This window comes from Sinohyriopsis cumingii, chromosome 10 (genome assembly GCF_028554795.1).
Source record: "Sinohyriopsis cumingii isolate HCF-2022 chromosome 10, ASM2855479v2, whole genome shotgun sequence".
NCBI classification, from domain to species: domain Eukaryota; kingdom Metazoa; phylum Mollusca; class Bivalvia; order Unionida; family Unionidae; genus Sinohyriopsis; species Sinohyriopsis cumingii.
Genome location: NC_142970.1, coordinates 104,721,936 through 104,747,864, shown reverse-complemented (window position 1 = coordinate 104,747,864; position 25,929 = coordinate 104,721,936). Strand labels below are relative to the sequence as shown.

At 38.6% G+C, this 25,929-nt stretch overlaps 1 protein-coding gene across 2 annotated transcripts in view; it reads left to right on the top strand.

Moving 5' to 3' along the window:
• The window catches only part of LOC149790763 (uncharacterized), a 305,048-nt gene extending 282,232 nt beyond the window's left edge, over window positions 1–22,816 (top strand). Inside the window, exons 13-15 of one of the 2 annotated variants that reach the window (XR_016423898.1) lie at window positions 17,746–17,776; window positions 18,349–18,559; window positions 18,614–22,816. The gene's annotated coding sequence lies outside the window, so the exon portion shown is untranslated. Of the gene's footprint in view, window positions 1–17,745; window positions 17,777–18,348 lie in introns of both variants that reach the window. The other variant, XM_089972831.1, reaches the window with a different exon arrangement.
• Window positions 22,817–25,929: the final 3,113 nt, after the last annotated feature.

Genomic DNA, 25,929 nt, shown 5'->3' with positions numbered 1-25,929 from the left:
TTTCCAATCTAGTATGGAAATGACCCCCATAACAAAGGTGTAACAACTTGAAGCATCTTCTCAGAAACAGTTTGAACAAATTTTGCTTGGATCACACTGTCAAGCAGCAGAGGGGCTGTACAGACCGAAACTTTTTGCACAATAAACCCCTCCAGGAAACTATTCCTCGATAGAGGGCTTATTTCGACGAAATAAACCCTTCTATTCAGAATACAGGACAAAAAAAAATGTCCCCCGAAAACTCGAAGAGTTTCCAGGGACAAACTCGTTGAGTTTGCACTGACAACTTGGGTTACTTCAATAAATCTGAAACAGTTTCCGTGGCGGGGTCGTTATTGAAAAATCCATGGGTCGGGTCCATCCCCTCTGCTGCTCTGGGAAATGAGTTTCCAAGGAAAAACATTTTTATGTTGCAAATAGTGTATCAAGTCCAATACGGTATCTTGTTCTGGGATCGTGTAAATTTATTGTCACAAATCCGTGAGGTTTTCTTTGAGCATGACTGAAGAAATTTTTAAATTTATTTAAATCCATATCGCCACCACACCAGGTTTGATGAATATTTCTCAGTGTATGTGTATCAACTCCATTGAATATCGCAAGAAGATTACAATTATCCCTGATTACTTTAGGAATTTGTGTATAACGCTGAGTAACATAAATCACATCAGTGTTTTTGTGACGTCCCCGGGAAAATATTCTTGCGGGATTTTTTTGCTTGTCCAACATAACATCATCATACACTACTAGGTTGTTAATTGATTCATCAAGATCCTCGACGCTGGGGGCTTCTTCGATATCAGTGATAAATTCAACAACATCCTCACCGTCTTTACTCAGCGCGCTTGCACTCTCATTAAAATCTTTTATAACGTTATAGCATCGTTGATCATCTACAGATGGAGCTATCAAATACAGTTTATCCCATTTCATCCACTTCATTATCAAGTTCAGCAACAGCTGTGTTTTACCTGAACCGGATGGCCCAATTATAATCGTGCGGATAGAGTTTGGTAGCACTGAATTATGCTTAACTGGCTCTTTCTTTTTTGTCGCAGAAAAATCTGTAATTTCCATTTGTATATAAAGAATAATAATTATGGATCTATATTGTGTGAAGTGTAAGGCACGAACCCCTACGAATGATCTAACAACCATTACAACAAAAAATAACAGACAAGCACTTTCTGGTAAGTGTACGCGATGTGGCACAAAAAAATTTAGATTTCAAAAAAAAAGCGAGAATTTAGCGGAGGTGACATTGCAGCCAAACTTGGAAAGCTCCCCGGAACTCCCTGGGCAAAGTATCCCGGAGAAAAACATCTCCCAGGATACAATTACTGCGGTCCAGGGACCCGACTAGATATCAGACTTGATGAACAATCTAAACCAAAACCGGGAGAGTATCCGATAAACGCTATCGACGCAGCGTGTCACATACATGATGTTGCTTATCGAAGTAAAGATCTACAAGACAGGCATATCGCGGATGTGAAATTAATTCATGCACTAAGCGCCATAAAAAATAAATCATTTAAGGAGTCACTCGCTAATTGGTTAGTAAGATCAGCGATGAAATCTAAATTAGTATTAGGCGCTGGATAATTAAATAAAAATGCAAGCGATTTATTATTCCCCAATCGGATACTGGAGAGGTAACTCAGCAATTAATAAACTCGCCAACGCGGCATCAGTAACACGCGAGGTTGCCAAAAATTGGCTATCAAAACAAGCAATATGGCAAATCTACTTACCACCACCTCGACAAATCAACTTTGCACATTTTGATGTTAGTGTGCCCAATGAAGTTCATCAGGCTGACATACTATTCCTGCCTCATGATACTGTCCGTAGAAAAATATACAAATACGCGCTAACAGTAGTTGATGTTGCCAGTAGATACAAAGAAGCAGAACCGTTAGCGACTAAAACAGCGTCCGAAGTCGCCTCTGCGTTTAAACGAATTTATCAACGAGGACCTCTAAACTGGCCACGATTATTACAAGTTGATCCTGGCAAGGAATTTCAGGGCGCGGTGTCATCACTGACAAAGCAGCATAACGTTACCATACGACGAGGACATACTGAAATTCATCGGGATCAGGCAATTGTTGAGCGATTTAATAGAACACTCGCTGAGAGATTATTCGGATACCAGTACGCGAGGGAATTCATTTACGATACGAGATCTCGTGAATGGGTTGCAAGACTGCCAAACGTGATAGCCGCACTGAATAATGAAATTACCAGAACAACAAACATGAGACCTGTAAATGCAATCACAAAAAAATATATACCCCGCGTCAGTGAACGCGGACAACAGCAACAAAATGTTTCAACGCAGCCAGGGACGCTAGCGTCCCCACTGCTGGGTAATGTCACCGTTAGGTATTTATACGAACCAGGCGAACTAGAAGGAGGAAAAAAAAGAGCAACCGATCCCACATGGAGTGTTACTACACATAAGATATCCAGCATAACCAGATCAACTGGGAGAAACGCAATCTACAGATTAGATTCGACTGCTCCTCAACGCGGATTTAAACGCGAGCAACTTCAGGTGATTCCCGAGGATACACAATTACCACCCCGATCACTAAAGTGATCCGCACTGAAGTGATTCAATCATTTAAATAACTGCAGCAACACCTCTGCGTCGGTTACACTCAAGACAGGTCAACATCACATTTTCACGTGTATGACCGCGACTGCTATCTATCTACGGTGAATTGCCTTGGGTCGTTTTTCGAATACTGCCACAGCAATAAACAATTACAACTCGCACAGTGATTATTCTGCTGTTGTTGTAATTGTATTACAAATTCAACATCCAAACTTTGTTTGGGATCAAACTCTCTACCATTTTTTTTGTCGCTCTGTTTGTAACCGGCTAATTTCTTTCTTATTGTGTCATCAGCGATTGAGCTGTCGTTGACAACATCATCTAATACAATTCTTCGTAACTGACCTATCCTTCTTACTCTTGACACGGCTAAATAAACTAAATTTGACCACTCGATGCGATCATCAACAATCCAAACTGTTGTATCTGAAATAGTTAGTCCCTGCGAACTGTGGATGGTCATAGCGTATCCTAGCGTCCACGGGGATTTGCTCATTTTCAGTGCCTGTTCAACAGCATCAACATCAACTGTGACAATATCATTTAATACTAAATTCTGTTTCTCCGGACCCGACGCAGTCAGGCGCCCTGGAATATCAACATCAATATTCTGCAATCGCGTATCAGCTGGTCTATAACACAACGGCACTGGCAACATGGGAAATTTCTTCTGATGTAACTGAAATAACCGCTGCTGAAGTGTGTCCCTGACTATCTTTCTACTTGCCACAATTAAATCACCTGGTTTCCACGTTTCCCAAAAGTCGCTCAGCGAAGTCTCTGGAATTATTTCACGCATTATCTCACACTGGACTTTATTGGTTTGTAGCCTGATCAGTGCCTTAAACTCTTTCAGCGTTTCATCGAGTGCTCTAACATCGTTAGTTATTTCCTCATAATAATCTACAAAAGTTTTCAGCCACTCGTGTGGAGATTCACCTGTAAATGGGGGTGGTTGACCATGATCGCCGCACATCACCACTGCGGTATTTTTCTTTAGCAGCCAATCCAGAAACTGTTTTAATGTATCCAACGGCACAGTGTCTATCTCATCCCAGATGATTTTCTCGGGAATATATTTCGTTCCCATTCGTTCAGGTGTCCACGTGCCGCCGCTGTATTTGAAAAAACTGTGATACGTGCACGCGTTAACATCCCGTTGTCTCATCTCCCTGGCAAGTCTGTGTGTGGGTGTTAGCACAATCATGTCAGAGTTTCTAAATAATTCAATCGCTCGAGTTGTTTTACCAGAACCACCAGGACCGTTCAGATAAACTGTTTTGTGTCTTGTAACAGGATCGTGCACCGGCGGCAACAACGAAGTTGCCCCCGACGAAACCATCGAAGATATTTCTGCGCTGCGATACTCATCCTCGATTTCAACATCAGCCGATTTACAATATCCGTGTAACATTTCATTCTTTATTCTCCACGAGCCCCACGATGGATCATCCGATATAACATTATCCAACAGCGCTGAGTGTTTTTTATCAATATAAAATGAATCCGTTGCAACTCTCACTGCGGCAACAGGGAATCTATTGATCATCGACAACAAATTTATGGATACATAAGCCAGCATCGAAGATCTCAAATGTATGTACTGAGATGATTCTCCGTCAATATAACTAAAAACAGTCCCTAGTTTTTCCCCGTTTGACAGAAACACATCTTTGCGGTTACAGAACATGTTGTTCGTGGCTGCATCAGCGACAATAAGATCCAATTCAGTCTTGTCCATGATTAATCGACTGTGATGTTGTTTATGATCATACGCTCCACCTTGAGTGAATTTCCCTATTATTCTTCGTCCTAGATCTTTTGCTGTGCTTTCATCATTTCTGAGTTTGCTTTTAAGTACTTCAGGAGCTTTCTTGATGATAGCGTCGATAGAAGTTTCTGGATATTCTCGTGACCAATCTTCGATGACTTCTTCTAACGTAACCGGCGTTGGAGTTGGCAACCAAACTTCGGTTTGACGACAATAACATATAATCGCTTCGCTGACCGTCAGCGACAACAGTATTCGACTGTCAAGCATGTATCGCAATAACACTATCGGTGCCCATCGCTTCTCAACGAAATGTCTGCCAAACCAAACATAACACACAGGATGTAAATCCTTAGCGAATTTAAACGACGACACACAAGCAAATCCGGTCAAGTCAAAATCGGGTAAAACACCGTTGACAGCTACTCTTGTCATGGTATTGCCAGCGTGGCCAAACCGTTTAAAATATTCGCTGCATTCTCCACGCCCAAGGAAACTTCCTGGATAACACGCCGTCATGTCCACGGATATCATACCGCGGTGATCATACTGAGTATTCCACAAACCGCCGTGTCCGTATTCGACACAGCTCTGCTGGATATCAGCAAGAAAACTTTTCGGAGTTGGTCTCCATGAATTTCGTTCCCGGGCTACATGCGCGACAACACCCGGGACAGTAAAACAGTGTGTCAGTAACGTATCAGTGTTGCCAGCATGATATTTTTCTGCGAGTTTTTTCATTTCCTGCTGTAACGCCATTGTTCTGTATATTTCCCCGTTGGGTCTCACAAACTGATCATATTCTCCATCTTCGCTACTTCTGAATAACCACACAGACACTGGATCGGTTTTACTTATCTGATAAATAAAATCAAACATGCTCCCAGAATTGCTTTGCAATTCCGGATAATACTTCACAACACGGTCTTGCGGAAATATCCTAACCGAGTCAGTCCAGGCGTGACTGTTATGATCGATAATAGTTATTGGTGTTCCACGGGAATTGTATTTACACTCATACAATACCTCACCGGTTAACGATGAAACCGTTATAGGAAATTTTAGTAATCGCTCTAGCTCAGCAACATCATTTATTGACGCTCCTTTATCCGCTACTCGTGTCGCCCACGCTGTTATTTTAGTTTGTCTTAGCGGTGTTAGGCCGTTTCCTCGCATTGCATTTTTAAAATGTTCCATTACTCGCTCAGCTACACAATTCAACACCGACACCTTCATCGGTTTGAGTTTATCAACGCGTGGTTTCTTCATCGGATAAATTCCATAAACAACTGCGGTCACAGGATACGCTCTGGCATAATATGGTATATCAATCCCAACAAGTACTCCCGGTTTTGAGTCTTTACTTAACAGAACGGTTTTTCCACGAACGCCTCTGGCATCAAGAACAGGGTCTAGTTTGTCTCTGATAATCCACGTTCCCTCGCCGACTCCAACAATAAATTTTATCTGTACGAAATATCTTCTATCGTCGAGATACCCAATTATGTTACGCGCGATTGTATCGTTCATGGTAGCATCAATGATACGGTCACGAGAAATGCTCGCGTTTCCGAGGATAATTTTATACGAAGACCACGTGTGTGCGGCACCATCACGACGAAACTCTTCTTTGGCATTCTTGATAACACCAATTACCTCTGCTAACTCTCTTCGTCGTGGATCAGCGGTTAACCGGTCAAGATCGAATCTAGAACCTGATATGGGTTTTATTCTGGATAGTCTTTCAAAACCCATTATTATAATTAAGACAAATATTTAAATAGACAAATATATTATATGATGAACCAATGCAAGTGGATCAAACTAAATTCATCAGCGCCGTGTAGCAAACCCTGCAGAGGCGAATACTGTGGACAACATGCTCAACAGGTCCGCGGTGGGAGTCTAGGACCGATACCGTGTATCAGATGCGGCATTGGAGTACGAGGAAAAACGCAATTATGTTCAGCGTGTGGTGGAAAACGCTATCGAGAACTAAAACGGTATTATGATAAAAAAAATCCAGACTGTGATAACGCTCTCAAATGCGAGCGTGATTACATAAATAAGTTTTCAGACAAATTATGAATTAGACAATGATTTGCTTATAGTATAATGAATCAAGAATTCGTCCGACATCCAACTATTCCAAATTATGAGGCAAACCGAGATGGCATAGTGAGAAACTACAGGCTGAGGAAACAAGTTGGTACAGTTGATAATGCTGGTTATTTAAGATTTACTGTTAGGAAAGGGAGGTATTTATGTCATCGTTTCGTCTATGAGGTTTTTAACGGCGAGATCCCTAAAGGCCTTGTCATTGATCATATTAACGGGAACAGACTTGATAACAGTATTGAAAACCTTCAAGCGATCACTCAGAGCAAGAATACCATACGAGGAAGAGTTAAATGTAAAACAGCTATAAGAAGAGCAGTGAAATCTGTGAATGTTGAGACTCGTGAAGAAATAATATTTCAATCAATGAGCGCAGCCGGTAGGTATTTCGGTATTTGTCCACCTTCTGTACAGCATGTCGCAGATGGGATCTACAAAACAGCATTTTCAAAGAAGCTCAAACAGAAGATTTCATTCTGTTATATAACTCTTATCGTTGACACAAACGACGATAACTCCTCCGAGAGTGTGTAACGCTTTGCAGAGTTGTCGTTGCTGGTCAGAGGATTTGCTCCCCCTAAGAAAGCCACCTTGATAAAATATTTTATCGAGTTCATAACATGTAATCATTTATTTACCGTAGAATATATATTTTTTTACAAACAATATCCTCGTTTTACTGAATATATCCGACTGTTTTGCTCTTCTGTGCTTGTTATATGACCGCGCTTAAGAAAACATACAATTAAAATATTTTAAACAAGTCCCGCCCACTGCTAGAGCGAATTTCCAACTCGCAAGTAACAGTTGGGTTATATACGAAATCGCTCCCTAAGACCTTTGGGTCGATCGAAAGTCAGCACGCGCAAGCAAAACCATAAATTTAATCCGCCAATGGCGGGTGTCTTTTGTGCACCATCCAATGGTCGATTCAATGGATGGTTTTGCTCTGCTGCTGACCGTAGAAAATGACCCACCTGTGTATGTTTGTGTCGTCATAGGATAAGGTCTTAGGATAAGTTAGGATAAGATTACATGTTCATTGTGCCTTTACTTGCTGTCATACTCGAATCAGAGGTAAAGGTTGTCTGTTCTGTACCGTCTCTTAGGATAAGATTACATGTTCATTGTACCTTTGCTTGCTGTGATACTCGAATCAGAGGTAAAGGTTGTTTGTGTTGTCAAATAAATGTTTGCCGGGCCTGCTAGAGAACTCGATCCTAGAAGCCAGGGCTGTCTCGTCTTGTAAATAAATGTGCCTCTGAGTCACTTGGCAGTCAGAGGGGTCCGTCCTTAGGATAAGTTACGTGTTATATGTTTGTCCTTGTCAATTCACTAAACACGTCCTCTTGAGCCTATAGATATCTAGAGGCTCTTGCAGGGGATAAAGTGTTTCGTGTTACATGTTGTATTGTCATGTCGGAAGCAGTCCTCGTGGGGTTCTAGAACGTTATTTGACGATCTAGGCCCTTGCAGGGGATAAATGTTTCCGACTGTCTCGTTTTGTTTTGGAAAGCTAGCGTTTCTCATGCAAAGTGTTTCTATTAAAAATATAAAAATATATAATAATATGAATCACGAAAATATAAATACCATACTTGTTGAAATTAAAGAATTACAACAGCGAGGTTTTAATATTTTACTAGACACTGAAACAATTATGTCAGATTTTGAATCCTTGAATGAGCTATCACGCTTGGGGAAGAACAATCTCCCTGCTCGTTATAGGTTCATTAAGGGTTTGCAAGATCGTGTTTACAGATCACTTGCCGGGATAACTGAAAATCAGGTATCTGAATTTATTCCACTGTGCCGTGCAGTTGAGAAGATTCGTCTTGGATTGTCACAAGAGTATGAGACTCGAAAATTAATTAGCACCAGGGTGAGACGGTTAAAAGGTTATATAAAGAATCTAGACACGGAAATGCCTTGCATTTCTGACAAAAATACTAGTGTTTCTGACTACGAGGCCGACAAGGAAGTATAAACCGCATAGCGTGTGACTCACAGCACAAAGTGAAAGTAGAACCTGAGAACGCTAGCGCCCCCCCCCCCCCCCCCGCTTGGAGTGTAAAGCACATTTCCACGGGTAAAAAAAAAAGTGTATTATTTTTTTTGCCCTTGGAAACTCAAAGAGTTTCTCAAGTGAAGGGCGCTTTCAGATTTTCAGGATTTGCTTAAGCGTTTCAACATCAATACAGGAATGAGAATAGTTCATAATCTGTTCTCGTTGACACCAAACTATGATCATATGATTTTGCTGTAGCTCTGTTAATTGTGACGGAGTTAACAAGAAGTCTTCGTCACCATACACGTCAATAACTATTTTAACGGGGAAATACTGTTCTGGGAATGTCTGTATTTGAAATGCGGTTTTTATTGCCTCGTAAAGAATTTGCTTATCATGAATATGAACTCGTGCATGAATGTACTCGGGTTGATACATTATACACAACCGTTTTTTTTTAAATGCGTGCTAGCACTTTCAACGATAACTTATGCTGGTTTTGATAGGGTATTTGCACGATAAAATGACGAAAATGGATCAGTGCAGAAAAAAAAACTATTATAAATATTATGGATCCCTTGACTTAGGACTTCACCAGTAAGTTTATACTAACAGTCTCGTCACGCAGGTCCAACAAATTCCCCCTCTGGTCGGTGAGTTTGAAATTTATCGTTGACAACCACGGGTTATGACACCGTAGATAGACCGGATTGATTGGTTCTTGCACAATCAGAAAACCAGGGGGGTCTCTTGGTGTGAACGTATACAGGATAAACCCCTGTTGTGCCGTCGTAGTATCTGATGCGCTGTAACTGCCATCGATGACGTCACATACAAGATTGACCGCAATAACATCTGTGATATTTACGATCCCGGGTGAGATGTGTCTGCCATCGGATGCTGTACTGTTGTCGTGCTTGAGAATAACAGGTTGTGGTTTTATTCGTTCGTACGCGGCAAGAATATCTTCGAAAGATTGATCGATGAGATCAGAGACTGATTTTCTCAGCTCGGGCACGTTATATCCAGGAAATTTAAAATCTGAAATATCATTCACTTGAATACCATATTTAATTGCAAAATCTGCTCTGGCTATCTGTCTATAATTATCATCGATATAGTCTTTAAGATCCAGTAAAGCCTGAATTATTCTTAGATTTATAGTTTCCATGGCCGATGCGAGTTTGTTTAGTTTTTCTATGGTTGTGATAATATTATCACGCGGACTTGTTAAATCAGAAATATAATCTTGGAAATATACTCGCAGGAGTTGTAGCTGTTGTTTATGTACTAGATTGATCGGAATAAATAATTCAGATTCTATATCATCTAGACGGTAAACACGGAGCTCCTGCCCCCCCTTAACACGTGGAGCTTCTATACTCCAAGTATCGGGCATTAAAGTACTTTTTCTTGCTAGTAATTGATCTGCAAGGAGTAAATAATAATTGTACTCGAGGTCGTGTAGTGCTTCTTTATAGGTCATAAAATCCGATTTTTCAGGTTTTGGTGGACGAGGTTTAACCTCGGGGGCCTTTGGCCATCCTAATAATGTTCGGATTGAGCTGTTATAAATATCCACGGCGTATCCTGGCGTTGAGATTTCAATGACCGCAGACAGCGTTGGTTCATGAGCTGTTATAGATATTTTGGCTTCCTTGCCGGTGATTCGTTTTATTTGGCGTTGTATCTCATTATTGATTTCTTCGATCTGATAACTCCCAGTGGGAAGTGTAATTGTATTCCAGTCAAGTTCACCCTGTTTGCCGGAGTCGGCTTTGCTTTTCCCGAACACGAATGAATTATTTGGCTGCAGACCACCAAATGATGCCGACCTAACATTGGGCCAGCTGTGATACACACTGAGCTTTGCTAACGCGATTTCACTCACTGGAATTGGAGTTCGAAAATTAATACCGAATTCTGGTGTCGTCGAGGACACTGAGATCATTGTGGTCCTTACCGGTGTTGTGTTTGTGACTATTTGTTGAAGCAGTTCTATTGACATTATTTATTTGTTTAGTTTTCAAATAGTCATTGTACGCATCTGACATTAGTTTGAATTCAGAATCTGATATCGTAGCGTCGCTACTTTGCACGTCTAACGATGATGATATCAGCGATGATAATTTCTGATATGCGGTCGTGGCTGTATTTAATTTTGTCGTGTAATCGTGTAATTTTGTGTTAGCACATGATGATATTTTTTTTGCTATGATGCCGAAAACTCCGGCTGTTGTTGTGGCCGCGGAAACACAGATCGTGGCGGCGACTGCTGCAGTTACCGGAGTGACCGCTGATAGTATTGCTCCGGCAGATGCAACAACGGCAGATACTGAATAAACCATAATATCCAGCACTGTTATGCGGCGCTTGTATTTTTTTACTTTTTGACTAGTTACTTCGATGACAGTTTTTAACTCAGATTGCCACTCACGGACTTGATTGTATCGATATTGTTGAGCATCTGGCGTCGTTGACATTATTCAATTACGCGGTAACCAATTGAGGCGTTGCAGCGACGAATTCCAAACAAAACCAGTAAGATGTTGCTGTTAAACTATCGTCCTCGGCTTCAAGCATAAATGTTTCCTCGGTTCCGCTGTTTAGTATTACAGTGCAAACCCCGGAATACTTATCGGTGGAATGTCTCCAAGGATATGTTGTGAAGATTTCAAATTTAGCGGCTGAAAACACAGACAACCTGTAAACACCGGTGGCTGTTGCTGTATATTTGATAGTGTTATTTTGTCGTGACCATGTTGCGAATCCCGATGATACCGTGAATACGATGTTGGTGATATGCCCCGGAGTAACTCCAGTGGGAACTTTAATCAAACTGGTTTTGTTAACGATATCAGGAATACCCGATACGATATCCTGCTGTGTTTGTTTGATCGTGTTAATGTCGGTCTTTACATCAGCGAGTTTTACATCGACGACTGGAGGAGTCCCAAAGAACTTATCCACGACCTCATCAGTTTTTACGAAGTTTCTTCGAAATCTTGTAAACGCGCTCACGTGAACATCATGCTCTGCACGCAGCGTATTTAGTTTACCGTTGACGATGTCCACATATTGTTTGTTTGACGCATCCTGGTCGGATTCGGGATTCGCTAACGCGGTTATTTTGTTGCCGCTCATGCTGAGTTCGCCTGTCATCGTGTCACCGGCTTTTTTCACACATTTATCAACACCTTTATCAATACTGTCTTTGATGCTTGCGATTGATATATTCGAGTCCTTGATCCGGCCGCCATCACTAAATGCAACGAAGTTATCCTTGGTAGCTCCAAGAACTCTGCGAATTATATCATTCCACTTAATGTTGCTCGTTCTTAGTTTTCCTTGCCTGTCTTGGAAAATAGCAACTTCATCTGGGTCAACTCCAGCTATATTCAAAAGATTATCGACTTCATCTTTGGTCGCATATTTTGAGAGATCAGCATCTGTGCTTGGTTTACCTCCTCGTGTGAAAGGTCTTCCGTAAATATCCACCATTATTCTTATTGCTGTTTTTCAAATGCTAGCATTTCTCGATGCGGTATATTCATACACTACTTTATGAGGAGGAGTTGCTGGATTTCTTGAGATTGCATCAAGAACATTTAAAACCTCCCTCCCACAAATGGGCGGATCAATTAATGTTTGTGTTGGTAACGTCGACTGCCACACTGGAACATTAGAAAATCTGCTGACATACTTGAGAAACTCAACTGGCGGTGCTAAACCGTACGAATCAAAATAGATAATTCCACGTGGATCGATCGCGTAAGCAACCCAGTGAGTTCCCGGACCATCTTTGTTGTCGAGATTGATAATGCCAGTTTCTGGATTATTCGGTCGTTGAGGTAATTGATCTCGCATAAATACGCCTCTGAAATGTTTTACACGCAATTTTTTAACAGCATCGAGTAAATCAAAATTGCTCAACGGCGTTAGAATTTTTTTGGATACCATGATGGTGGAGTTCCTGGTAGTCTTAGACCGCGTCCCTTTTTTTTCTTGTATCCTTTTCCCGTTGCCTTTTTTAGTGCCATTCCAGCTGCAGTTCCAACTGCACCGAGTGCTGCGGCTTTTGCTACGGCTGGTGCTGCCGCGGCAATCAACGCCGGTATTGCTGCGAGAAGAGGAAATATTCCACCGGTTTTAGTCATGTCCTTGATAGCTGCAGCAGAGAAATCAAGTCGGACACCGGTTTTTGCTGTTAGTGCCTTATTAAAATGTTTAAGCTGAGTATTAGTCAACGACAATTTGTTTGGACCACCAGTAATCTGATCTCGTTTTAGTGTTATTGATGTCCCGCACGTGCTTGCGTTCTTTGATTGCAATTTCTTCGTTTGACCGGAAGTCAAGGTGACATTAACATGACTGTATGACATTATATCCTAAGTTTGATTTTAATTGCGTTACATATTCTCGATTGGAGCGTCGATGACCCTCATTCGTCCGCCAACACCTTCAAGCAGCATTGCTTTATCGGAGAGTATGACAGCAATCGCTCTGTAACCACCAGCAGGAACACCTACACGAGCTCGGAAATGTAGGTCGACAACAGATTGTTTAACCAGATCAAGATGTTCCAGCGAAAAGTAATAAATCGGATATAAACTCATAAAGTCTCGCTGTGATATTTGCAGGCCAGTGTCTACATTAAGGTCGCGCCCCATAAATGACATCAGACGATGATACGCGCGTGCGACACGATGATGTTCGAAATCTATTAATATATCCTCAGATGGCTCCTGATGCCCATTTATTCTCAACGAAACTTCAGAAACTCCAAGTGTATCAAATACCATTGGATTTCTTTCCTGGCTATCTGTTCTAGCACGGTATTGAAATGCAATGAAAATATGTCGTGGTGCTGATACTCCTTGTTGCGATGATATATGCCATGTAAACAACCCACCATTATCACCCTGAATAACGTCTGTGGTTGTTGTTTTCCAGGATAGCAGTGATTTACCGCCCGTGTCCATGAAAGACAACAGTCGTTGTTCTTCGGTGATTGACGGAGACAACACTGGCATCCACAACCACAGTTTAGTTAGTATTACCTGACCAGGGGCAACAGCAGCATCTCGCCAGATAGCGTCATTATCATCAGGTTTTCGCACAAGTACAACTGTGTGTTTGGCACCGAATATGACCTTGTGGACATCTCTGCAGAATCCAAAGATGTGAGACAATGGAATCACACCTGAGAACTCTTCATCTCCACTTAACATCGATCTACGTGTTGCAAAACCCAAATTAAAATTTTCGTTCATCGATGCAACTGCGTCACCGGCATTATTCATTGTTACATTCCTGTTCTCGGGGCTGTCGGTTATATCCTTTGCAAACATCATTGATGGTCCGGCTGATCTGGTGTAATCATCCGAGTATCTCGCCAACCCGAGAATTGTTGTGGCAACGTCGACGTTATCATGAATTGTTTCAATTTCTTTTCCATCTATCATGTAAATAGCGGATTTAAATAACGCCATGATGCCGTTGTTAACAAATCCAACTCGGTCGCCGATTCCGTAGTTAGTGTTATCATTCTTTAAAAGCCTACCTTCAACTTCGATGAAGGCCTCAGCGGGCAAGAAGTATCTACTTGTATCCTGGACCTGTAGTTCAATTCTTCCGCGTTGGTTAGGATCACGTGCTTCATAAGAATAATATTGAAAATCACGTACAGAATCATCTTTAAGTACTGGTTTGGACATATCAAACGCGTCATTGGATTTTCATGCAAACATTATTATTATTTGTGATGATCTAATTAAAATGTTATCGTCACCGGAAACCACTACCAGCTATCAAATTAGCAGTTACACTATCTTGCAACGCTTTGGAGGTAATTCCTGCTGTTGCGATCTCAGCTAATTTCTGATTTACGGCCTTATTTACTACGCTACTAACATTTGCCGGCATAGCTTCAGTGGATGGTAGTTTTACTGGCACCAACCTCTCGACTGGGTTTTTTTTTCGTATCAGCTGTGCTAGTCGATCCTTGATTGATTGAAATGCTTTCCCGGCAAGACTACCAACAGTGCCAATGGCTTTATCCTTGACAACATCAGCGGCTTTCATCGCGAATTGTTTTGCTAACGGTCCAGCTTTCGGAGCGATTCTTGTGACTAAATCCCTAACAACATCACCGACTCCATCTCCGTAAACAACCTCGTATACTGGTAATCGTGAGTTTACTACTCTGACACTTCTTGGTCTGCGAAAAGAATCGTGTAGTATCATTTTATTTAATTATTGTTTATCTAACTGAATTTGCTAGCAAATTTAATTATTAGTCGCTGTGGTAACCGTCTGCGAGTTCATCAATGAGCCCCCGGTAGATGCTGATATCCATGATGCCACGCTGAAATAGTCTCTGACAGATATCTGCGGCTTCATTTATAATTTCCGGAGAATTGTTTCCGGCACGTCTTCCTCCGATGAGAACTTCCAACCGTGATACATCATCGATGATATTATTAGGGCAGGCAATAAAACCGGATCCTAAACCCTCCCCTGTTGATGGTACAATTCTTGGGGATAAAATGTCTTGAGGCAAACTTTCAGAAGATGTTGTTAAGCTAATTATCGGCGACCTAGTTTGTTTGAATTTTTGGCCCCGCGGACTTCCTTCAGATGCAGCCTCGTATTCACTTAACGGAGTTAGGTCAGGATCTATTGCTCTTCGCCGTGAAGGATATTGTTGTCGTTCTGTGTGTTGCAACGGTGATTTTTCTTCTTGAGGTTGCGATGGTGGAATTTCAAGTTTACGTATAGCATCTACAAGTCTATCGTATTTTGTATCGTCCCTGCTGATTTGTTTTTTATTTTCACGTATACGATACGAATATTTGATAAAATTATCATCTGTCATAGAACCGTGTTCTGGGTTTAAAGACACATCTCTTCTAATCAATCCTAACAGTATTGTCTCAGGTAATTTCTCTTCTGGTACATTTTTAAGAAGTTCAATATAATCCGGCGTAAATCTTTTGGCGGGGTCAGTAATTCTCCCTGTTACTCGCTTACCAGCAGGTACTGACACAACAACTTCATCGGGTGGAGGCGGGGGTTTAAGTCCAGCTGAAATATCCTGTAAAATTTTCCTTTGCTCTATTAAAGCCTCTTTGGTAACAGCTGCGGATTTTTCAGTAGCTTTGGTCACGGGTTTAAATAATTCCTCCGTAGTCTCTGCAAAGCCTTCCCGTGCTTGCTGTCTTAGTTGTAATTTTTGTCTGACACTATCACGGACAGGAAGAAATTTCTGAATTGCTTCGAGACGTTCTCGAGCTAATCTAGTCGTATGTGCTTCTCCAATATTTGCCATTATTTATTTGTCAATGATTTAATTCCGCTAACATAAAAATGTTTTTCCTTGGAAACTCATTTCCCAGAGCAGCAGAGGGGATGGACCCGACCCATGGATTTTTCAATAATGACCCCGCCACGGAAACTGTTTCAGATTTATTGAAGTAACCCAAGTTGTCAGTGCAAACTCAACGAGTTTGTCCCTGGAAACTCTTCGAGTTTTCGGGGGACATTTTTTTTTGTCCTGTATTCTGAATAGAAGGGTTTATTTCGTCGAAATAAGCCCTCTATCGAGGAATAGTTTCCTGGAGGGGTTTATTGTGCAAAAAGTTTCGGTCTGTACAGCCCCTCTGCTGCTTGTCACAAAGGCTCTTCATATGAATACCATTTTTTTTGTTTACTAAATATCAGTAGGATTTTGTATTAGCCTATCAATAATGAACGGCGTATCGGATGCTGAAAACCTAAATCAAGCTTTAACAGTGACGAGTCCATCTTTGAAGGGAAGAAAAAAAGCAATGTTTAAGTGTTTTGAATATGTTGCTCTTGAACAATACTTCTCCCTCAGGGCGAACTTGAAACTCAACATTATGACGAGTTTTGTAAAATTTTCCCACTAATGTCTACAATAGATTTTTAGAATTTCTTCACTAATTTCAACAAGATTTAAATTGTTAGTATGCATTTTGCGATTAACATAAAATGAATACAACAGAGAGAAACATTTAAGACCAATGACACAAGATGTTCAGTTGGTTCAAAATGAAAATGGTGCCTATATGACATCTAATATGGCTGTCAAGTCTGACAACATAGAGACATTTAATCACAGTGACACAAGATGACAGCCAACTTAAAAATCGTGTTATCGCTATACTTCCAAACTGGAAAGTCTATCGATTTGGGGTTTTCATCAGAAGACTTTGAATGCCAAGAGAAGGTCCTAAAAAATTGGTATAATTCTGACCACAATTATAGCTGCCGTTGTGAGCCATCTTGAGAATGTCATTATCGCTACACCTTCTCTACATATGGTCAGAGCAGCAAGGAATTTTCACCAATAGGCGTTTTGTGATGTCTGTTTTGTCCCTAATGAACATTTTTTGTCCATTTTGGGTATCATGGAAGCCATCCCATATATCATGGCAGCCATCCTAAATATCATGCCAGCCATGGGGTGTGTTCTTGGAGATAATAGTGTGTGATTTTGAGCCAAAAATATTGTGCTAATATAAGTCCAATGTACATGCTTGATGGATAAAATTAGACAGCATTCCAGTCAATCATCCTTTCAACAAATGTAGAAAAGGCAGAATATCAAGCCATATTAAAATAAAAACAATTTAGAGGTATAATGTAAGTTTCATTTAATTTCTCAACAATATAGCCATGCTGTATCATTCGTTACAAAACTATATATCCCTAGCATATTTAAGATAAGCAAAATAAATAAAAAAATTAAATTGAGAAGTAAAGATATTTAATTTATCAAAAGCCTCTGTTTTGTGGCTAAAGTGAGCCCTGCGTCCGATCAAATGACACTGAATTAAAATCACTGTCAATTTTCAGGTAGACACGGATAATAATGTAATATAAATAGATGCATAGTATAGGTCTGCTTTGATCAGTGTGCTGGAAATACAACATGTAAATTGCATAAAATGGCACCACCTACCACGTCAGATAATCTTAGGATGGAAAGGCCATCCGGTTCATATATATATATAAGTAATGTATCTTATCTAAAGCTGTGTGTCATGAATAGCAATGATACATTGTAGAGGCACATCATTTCACCCCTAGCATGAAATAAGTATTGCATGCTAAGTCAGTAACATTTCATGAGGGATACATTTCACAAATGAGATATGTATGTATATTTGGTTTTCTTACTTTCTTTTTGCTGTATTTCAGGATAGTCAAGGAAAAGGAAAAGGAGATACTGGTAAGCAATATAAAGTCTCCCAAACATAAAGCTGTATGCCTTTCTTTTCTTTTGTGAATAAAACAACAAGTCCGTTTCTCTGAGAGGTCATAACGATTTGCATACAAAAGAAACACATTTTTCACCCAAGTTGTTGTATTATTTTGTGCATGACAGAATGATAAACTAGAACTTTCAGTTTGGATGTTGAGAGACAAAACACTTTGCTGGCAATTAGAAAATCTTTCAAATACAAAGGAATAAAATTATAAAAGATATAAATGAGTTATCATTTTTGTCATGAAATATTTCCTCTCTTGCTATTAGCTTCTCTTCAAAGGTATTCACAGTCTTCATTCTTATTATAAATAGATGTTGAGATAAGAAATGTTATTATCATAAAGTACCAGATCTTGTAAGACAGAGTCGGAGTATCATAGTGCTAATAAGTATTTGCTATAAAAAAAATTTATTTGCTTTAAAGAGAAAAATGTCATTATTTTTAGATGTAATATCTTGTTGTAAGTTTTACCAATAGACTGCCATAATTATATGGACAAATCTACAATTATTATTCCTATCATATATTCTAGCTTCTTCCCTGCTGCCTAATCTGACAAAAACCTGTCTGAGTAAAAAGTAGGCTGATGGCAATGGAATGCTTAATCTGACCAGAACCTGTCTGAGTGACAAGTAGGCTGACGGCAATGGAATGCCTAATCTGACCAGAACATGTCTGAGTGACAAGTAGGCTGACGGCAATGGAATGCCTAATCTGACCTGAACTGTCTGAGTGACAAGTAGGTTGATGGCAGTGGAATGCCTATTCTGACAAGAACCTGTTTGAGTGACAAGTAGTCTGACTGCAATGGAAATTGGACAGAGTTCATCCATCTTCCATGTTGGTTTAGAGATTAACCTGTCTGATGCAGATACAAGGTGGCTATCCATATGAAGCAAGATGTTTCTTGAAAAAAAGAACAACTTATGAAACATGTGTGATACTTCTCAGTTAAATCCTTACATAGGTATTTTTATTCTCATGTGTTATGTACTTTAATTTATATTGTGTGTTTGACTTTTGTCCTTAATTGATGGCAGAGGTTTTACCTAGCTGATTATTCTCATGTTTGTAAGGTGTGAATAAGTAGTTTATTCATATTGAGTTCAAGGTCTAGCCTTGTCTACAAACTTAGAAGGTTCTAGAAGAGAACATGTTTACTATTTGTAGCAAATTGGGGGCATTCCCGATATATACCTTGCTTCACAACTTTTGCTACATAATATGACTTGTCAATGCACATTTAAGCTATTCAAGTACATTATTGTTGTCTTTGACAAACTTGTGCAATATTACATGGAATGTTCAACCCTACTCTTTCTGGTGACTAGCATATGATTCTAACAATAGCATTTGATTGCTAAGCCCTTTTATCCATGTCACCAAATAACATGTAAAAAACAAAAGCTTACTCAATGTTAAAGATGTAAACAAATAAGAATGTGCTTAATCTTTCATAACTAAGCAATTGCTTGGGCAGACACTAAGAGATAACTAAGCAATTACTTGGGAGGGACACTAAGAGATTGTTGTTGTTGTTGTTGTTGTGGGGTTTAACGCCATTTTTCAGCACACGATAGGCCATATATGGCGGCCAGTATTAATGGTGGAGGAAGAACCCGGGAAAACCCCGGAAAGAACCACCGACCCACGAGAAGCTACTGGCATGCTTTCTCACATATCTACATTGGCTGAATCTGAGACTCGAACCGGCGCAGACAGAGGTGAGATGGCATTGATCCGTAACGGCGAACGCTTTAGACCACTCGGCCACTCGGGGCCCCGACACTAAGAGATAACTAAGCAATTGCTTGGGCAGACACTAAGAGATAACTAAGCAATTACTTGGGCAGATTTATTCCATTTACTGAGCATTATTTCAGATTAAGATGACCTCTTGTTTGAATAATATATTTCTTATTGAAATGACAAAGTTAAGAAAAATATCATTGATTACTGTATTGGAGTGTAATATTGATTGATACCACTCGCTCCTTATCCTGAAGCTCCAGAGTCCAAACATCAAAAATATTGAGATCCCACCTCATAACCCCAGCTTACATGAAATAATACATTTATGAAATGACATTCAGCCCAGAGCCCATCCTGATCCCTAGGGAACTTTTTATATCTCACTCTAAAGCAATATATTTGTTTACTTAGCATGAGGTGACAACTCTTCATGTATGCAGCTGTCATTGACCCCAGAGACCATTGAAAATTGCTTCATCTATATTTTACTAAAAGAACTATTTAAAAAAAATACTGTTTCAAAATTGACAGCTGTTTTTTTCCAAATTAAATGTCCCTTGTTTTTGATGCAAGGAAATCAATAACACTCTAATATATCTTAATTCACATCAAACGGTAGTGACGTAGTACACACTGTGTTGCATAACACATATGAGTGTTGTTGTAAACAGCAGTGACGTAGTACACAATGTGTTGCATAACACATATGAGTGTTGATGTAAACAGTAGTGATGTAGTACACACTGTTGCATAACACATATGAGTGTTGATGTAAACAGTAGTGACGTACTACACACTGTGTTGCATAACACATATGATGAGTGTTGATGTAAACAATAGTGACGCAGTACACAGTGTGTTCCATAACACATATGATGAGTGTTGATGTAAACAGTAGTGACGTAGTACACACTGTGGTGCATAACACATATGATAAGTGTTGATGTAAACAGTAGTGACGTAGTACACACTGTGTTGCATAACACATATGATGAGTGTTGATGTAAACAGTAGTGACGTAGTACACACTGCAGTGCATAACACATATGATGAGTGTTGATGTAAACAGAAGTGACGTAGTACACACTGTTGCATAAGACATATGATGAGTGTTGATGTAAACAGTAGTGACGTAGTACACACTGTGTTGCATAACACATATGATGATTGTTGAGACCTCTTTGAGTAATGTTATTAATAGCCTTTTGATTGTTGATTATCTTGGAAATAAACGTTAGCTGTACAGAAAAACAAACAACCTTCATTAGAAATAGCACTTTATTATTCCATCACAAATGTACCATAGCTCTTTCAATATACCATTATGGTGTAAATGGTTTATTTCATCAATATTGTCTTCCATCACAAATGTACCATAACTCTTTCCTAATATCACTAAGATGTAAATGTTCTACATAATTAATATTGTCTTCCATCACAAATGTTCCATAGCTCTTTCATAATATCATTAAGATGTAAATGTTCTACATCATTAATAGTATTTCCCATTACCAAAGCTTTTTCATAATATTATTGTGATGACCAAGTGCTTTTTAATGCAAAACCACTATGAACATTCGATGAAAAGAAGGGTCCATTCATTCCTGGAATTGATTTGCTATTAAAATTATTGTACTTAGGTTAGTAAAATCCAAGATACTGGAAAACTTTGTTATTTGCGTTAACTTCCAGTAATAGATAATAATTTAGATATTGAGATATTAAATTTTTGTAATACTATCACATAATTACCCCAGAATTTTATATTTATAACAACTGTCTCAATGAGTTTTTCTTACATGGGAAGGGGCCCCGAGTGGCCGAGTGGTCTAAAGCGCTCTCCGTCACGGATCACTGCCATCTCACCTCTGTCTGCGTGGGTTCGAGTCTCGGGCTCGGCCAATGTGGATATGTGAGAAAGCTTGCCGGTAGCTTCTCGTGGGTCGGTGGTTCTTTCCTGGGTTTTCCCTGGTTCTTCCTCCACCATTAATATCGGCCGCCATGTATAGCCTATCTTGTGCTGAAAAATGGCGTTAAACCCCATAACAACAACAACTTACATGGGAAAATCTTTGCAATTTATTGATAGGCCATTGACCCACATGCATCCATAAAGTATTGGAATTTTAATAATAAATATCAATATTCTGTAGGAAAAGCACTAGTCTGATGACAGAAAAAAATAAAACACTTGATTTTGCCACTTGGGCAAAACAAATGGAATATTTTGACTGTATCCTACATCACTGTCTACAAGAGAAACATCCATGTGCCTGATCTGTTTTATATGAGTATTCTCCCTTTCATCCTCATGGGTTTGATCTACTTGTTAGCTCAGAAATTAACATCCATTTGATATGAATTCATGCATCCAATGTAGATATCCATAGTGGCCATCATAAGACACTTATTGCTACTTCTCCAGAATGGGGTTTTCACTGAAGATCTTAATGGTACATTTGCATTTTACGTCATGCCAAGAAAGACATCCATTATGTGGCTATCTTGAAATCTTGCTGTTGCTATTCTTACATGGAAAGACAATAAAGTTTGATCATTTTGATATTTAATCATTTTATTTGTTATTTGTGGTGACATTGCTCACTACAAAGTAGGTGTGGAACAGTTTACCAATTGAATCAGCATGCAAATACACATGCAATCCAATTTCATTGAATTGATTTATGTTCTTAAAACCTATGTATTTTATTTGCCGGGAAGTAGCTTTGTTTTACTATAATCGTTCTTTAAATATTCATGTCTGTTGGTTACAAGTCTTCTTGTATACCAATGTAATTATTTTGCAATTTTGTCTGCGATATATACATATATATATATATATATATATATATATATATATATATATATATATATATGTGTGTGTGTGTGTGTGTGTGTGTGTGTGTGTACTGTCTGTCCATCTGTCTCTCCGTCCTTTGCTCTACCATGCTGATTGCTTATACACCTGTTATTTACATCTATACCCTTGCATATTATCTGTTTGTTTTCCTTATCACTCTTTCTGGATATTGAATGAGTATGATAGGTATTAAGTTATTTTTACTAAACATGCTGGTAAATGGATTTATTTGGATGCGAAAGATACATAATGTGCTGAGGATGCAATTATGATGTGTGTTTGTATTAAATATTTTATTTGTATTTTCAGAGTAAAATTTCCACGTGATTTACATTACATTCTGCACCACCTAATGAATTCACAATAAACCAAATGTTAAACACTGGAATGATTTGTCTGTTTCTGGGAATCCCAAATTAGTCCTGAAAAATACATATTGCAAGTTTGATCTGAATAAAATACAAAATGTGGCATAAAATGTGGTAATAAGGTCATCCAGGTGCAAGATCACATTAATCTATAGGTATCACACTCATTATCCAACTTGTCTGTGATCTTGATAATGTAAGTGTATATTCCAGATTTGAGCAAAACCATACTAAGAGCATGAAATAAAAAGGTAACAAGAACAAGCTCAATGAAACAGATGCAAGATCACCTCAAGGTTATAAATATTTCTTGATTATTATAAAACATATCTGAAATCTTGAGGTCATAACTTTATATTCCAAATTTTATCATATATATTTTCAAATTTTATTTTATTTTCTGCATATTCCAGTATTATAAACAAATGAAATTTAAAGTTTTTATCGCCCGTACATAACCCCTGAAATTCAAAGTTGTTGTCACCCATACATAACCCCTTAATGTAAAGTTGTTGTTGCCCATACATAACCCTTTAATGCAAAGTTGTTATTCCCATACATAGCCCCTTAATGTAAAGTTGTTATTGCCCATACATAACCCATAAATGTAAAGTTGTTATTGCCCATACATAACCCCTAAATGTAAAGTTGTTATTGCCCATACATAACCCCTTAATGTAAAGTTGTTATTGCCCATACATAACCCCTCAATGTAATGTTAATGCCCATACATAACCCCTAAATGTAAAATTGTTTTGACCCATACATAACCCCTAACTGTAAAGTTGTTATTGCCCATACATAACCCCTAAATGTAAAGTTGTTATTGCCCATACATAACCCCTAAATGTAAAGTTGTTATTGCCCATACATAACCCCTGAATGTTAAATTATGACCCATACATAACCCCTAAATGTAAAGTTGTTATCACCCATACATAACCCTTAAATGTAAAGTTGTTATCACCCATACATAACCCTTAAATGTAAAGCTGTTATTGCCCATACATAACCCCTAAATGTAAAGTTGTTATCACCCATACATAACCCTTAAATGTAAAGCTGTTATTGCCCATACATAACCCCTTAATGTAAAGCTTCAGATAGAGGACAAAGTATGGTAAATCAAAGTAAGGATAGACGGTGCATTATTTATTTTATATTTAGGAGAGCATTCAATCAGGAGCCATAACTCTTCTAAGTCATAATTTGAATTTTTAAAACTTAAACACTGCTCAAGAAAATATTTGTTTACTTACAGCCAATGTCAACTAGTTTTAAAAATTATTTGCCTTGACTTCATATTCACATTCCTACAATTTACATTTCTGTTCCCTTACCCTGTTCTCATGGGTTTGTGTACCAGGAGTTTCCCCTGTCTGATAGTCTGCATGAATGTTTCAAATATTATGATATGCAACTTGAGTTTCTAAATAAGTGAGGTCACAGAACTCTTGATCATGCAATGGGGGTGGGTCATTTTTTTCTCTTCAAGCCATGACTAATTTCATCTTTGGAAAGCAATAGCTCCAAGTTTTATAATGTCAGGATGTAATGAAGTCAAAAGAATTAGCAAAGATAGGAGCATGATACACAGTTTATCGGAGGAAACTGTTAATATTTATAGGAACCAAATGTTCTTGATTAATTCCAAAGCATGTTGATGAGTCATAAAAAGTCAATAATTGTCTTGAGTAGTTTAACCTTCACAAAGGAACTGGAAGACATCCATTGTACAAATACTACAAGTGATGAATGCAAGCAAAATAACACAAAAACTCATTATTATTCATGGAGGACAAATGAGTCTTAATTGTAAGTAGCCAGTCAATTATGGAGAACAGAAATACTATTTGTACTCCCTCTGGTCATGTATATTTGTTGTCTACACAAAGTTAAAGCTTTGGATAGAAGTGTACAGATAATATTACTATTGCTGATGACGTATGAACATGGCATGTGGCAGATAATATTCCTATAGTTGAGGGACATATGAACACTGGTCATAGCAGGGGATAAAATTACAGACTTCTTTCTAGAAATTTAAAATGAACATGTTCCATCGTTCAAGGTTTTCTCAAGCAAATTAAATAAAAAAGATAGATCTTTATTTTAAGATTTCTCTTTGACAATCCTGATAGGATACTTACTTAAAAACCATGAGAGACCCAATCTGCAGAAAATTGGATAATTCCATGGCATCATCCATTTGTAGCATTGAAACACTTTCAAGGCCTCATCAATACAAAGCTTTATAGAATATGTGGCTTCTAGGTCTCATTACTACAAAGTTGTATGCAATATTTGGTTTCTAGGTCTCATCAATACAAAGTTGTATGCAATATTTGGTTTCTAGGTCTCATCAATACAAAGATGTATGCAATATTTGGTTTCAAGGCCTCAACAACGCAAAACTGTATGCCATATTTGGTTTATAGTCCTCAGCAATATAAAGCTGTATACAATATTTAGTTTCTAGGTCTCATTAATACAAAGTTGTATGCAATATTTGGTTTCATGGCCTCATCAAAACAACACTGTATACAATATTTGGTTTCATGGCCTCATTAATACAAAGTTGTATGCAATATTCGTTTGCTAGGTCTCGTCAATACAAAGCTGTATAAAATATTTGATTTCATGGAGTCATTAATACAAAGTTGTATGCAATATTTGGTTTCATGACCTCATTAATGCAAAGTTATATGCAATATTTCGTTGCTAGGTCTCATCAATACAAAGTTGTATACAATATTTGGCCTTATAAATATAAATATTATGCCATATTTGGTTTCAAGGTTTCAACAATACAAAGCTGTACACCATATCTGGTTGAAATCCTTGGTAAAATAATGATGGGAGGCATGCCACTAGTACATGATGTCACGGATATGTATGTATATTAGTGATTACAGCACATCAGTACAATGATGGCTATATAATGGGATTTTAAAAGAAAAGTTAAAAGCTACAGACAATTAAGAATTGCACAGATACCTTTGGTAAGAGAACTTTTCCATGTAAAGATAACAATGAAGACCTACAAGAAACAACACCCGGTAAAGAGGTTAATTTTTTTAATGCATACAAAATAAAATAAAGGTTGAAAATACAAAATCTTTCAAATATAGGG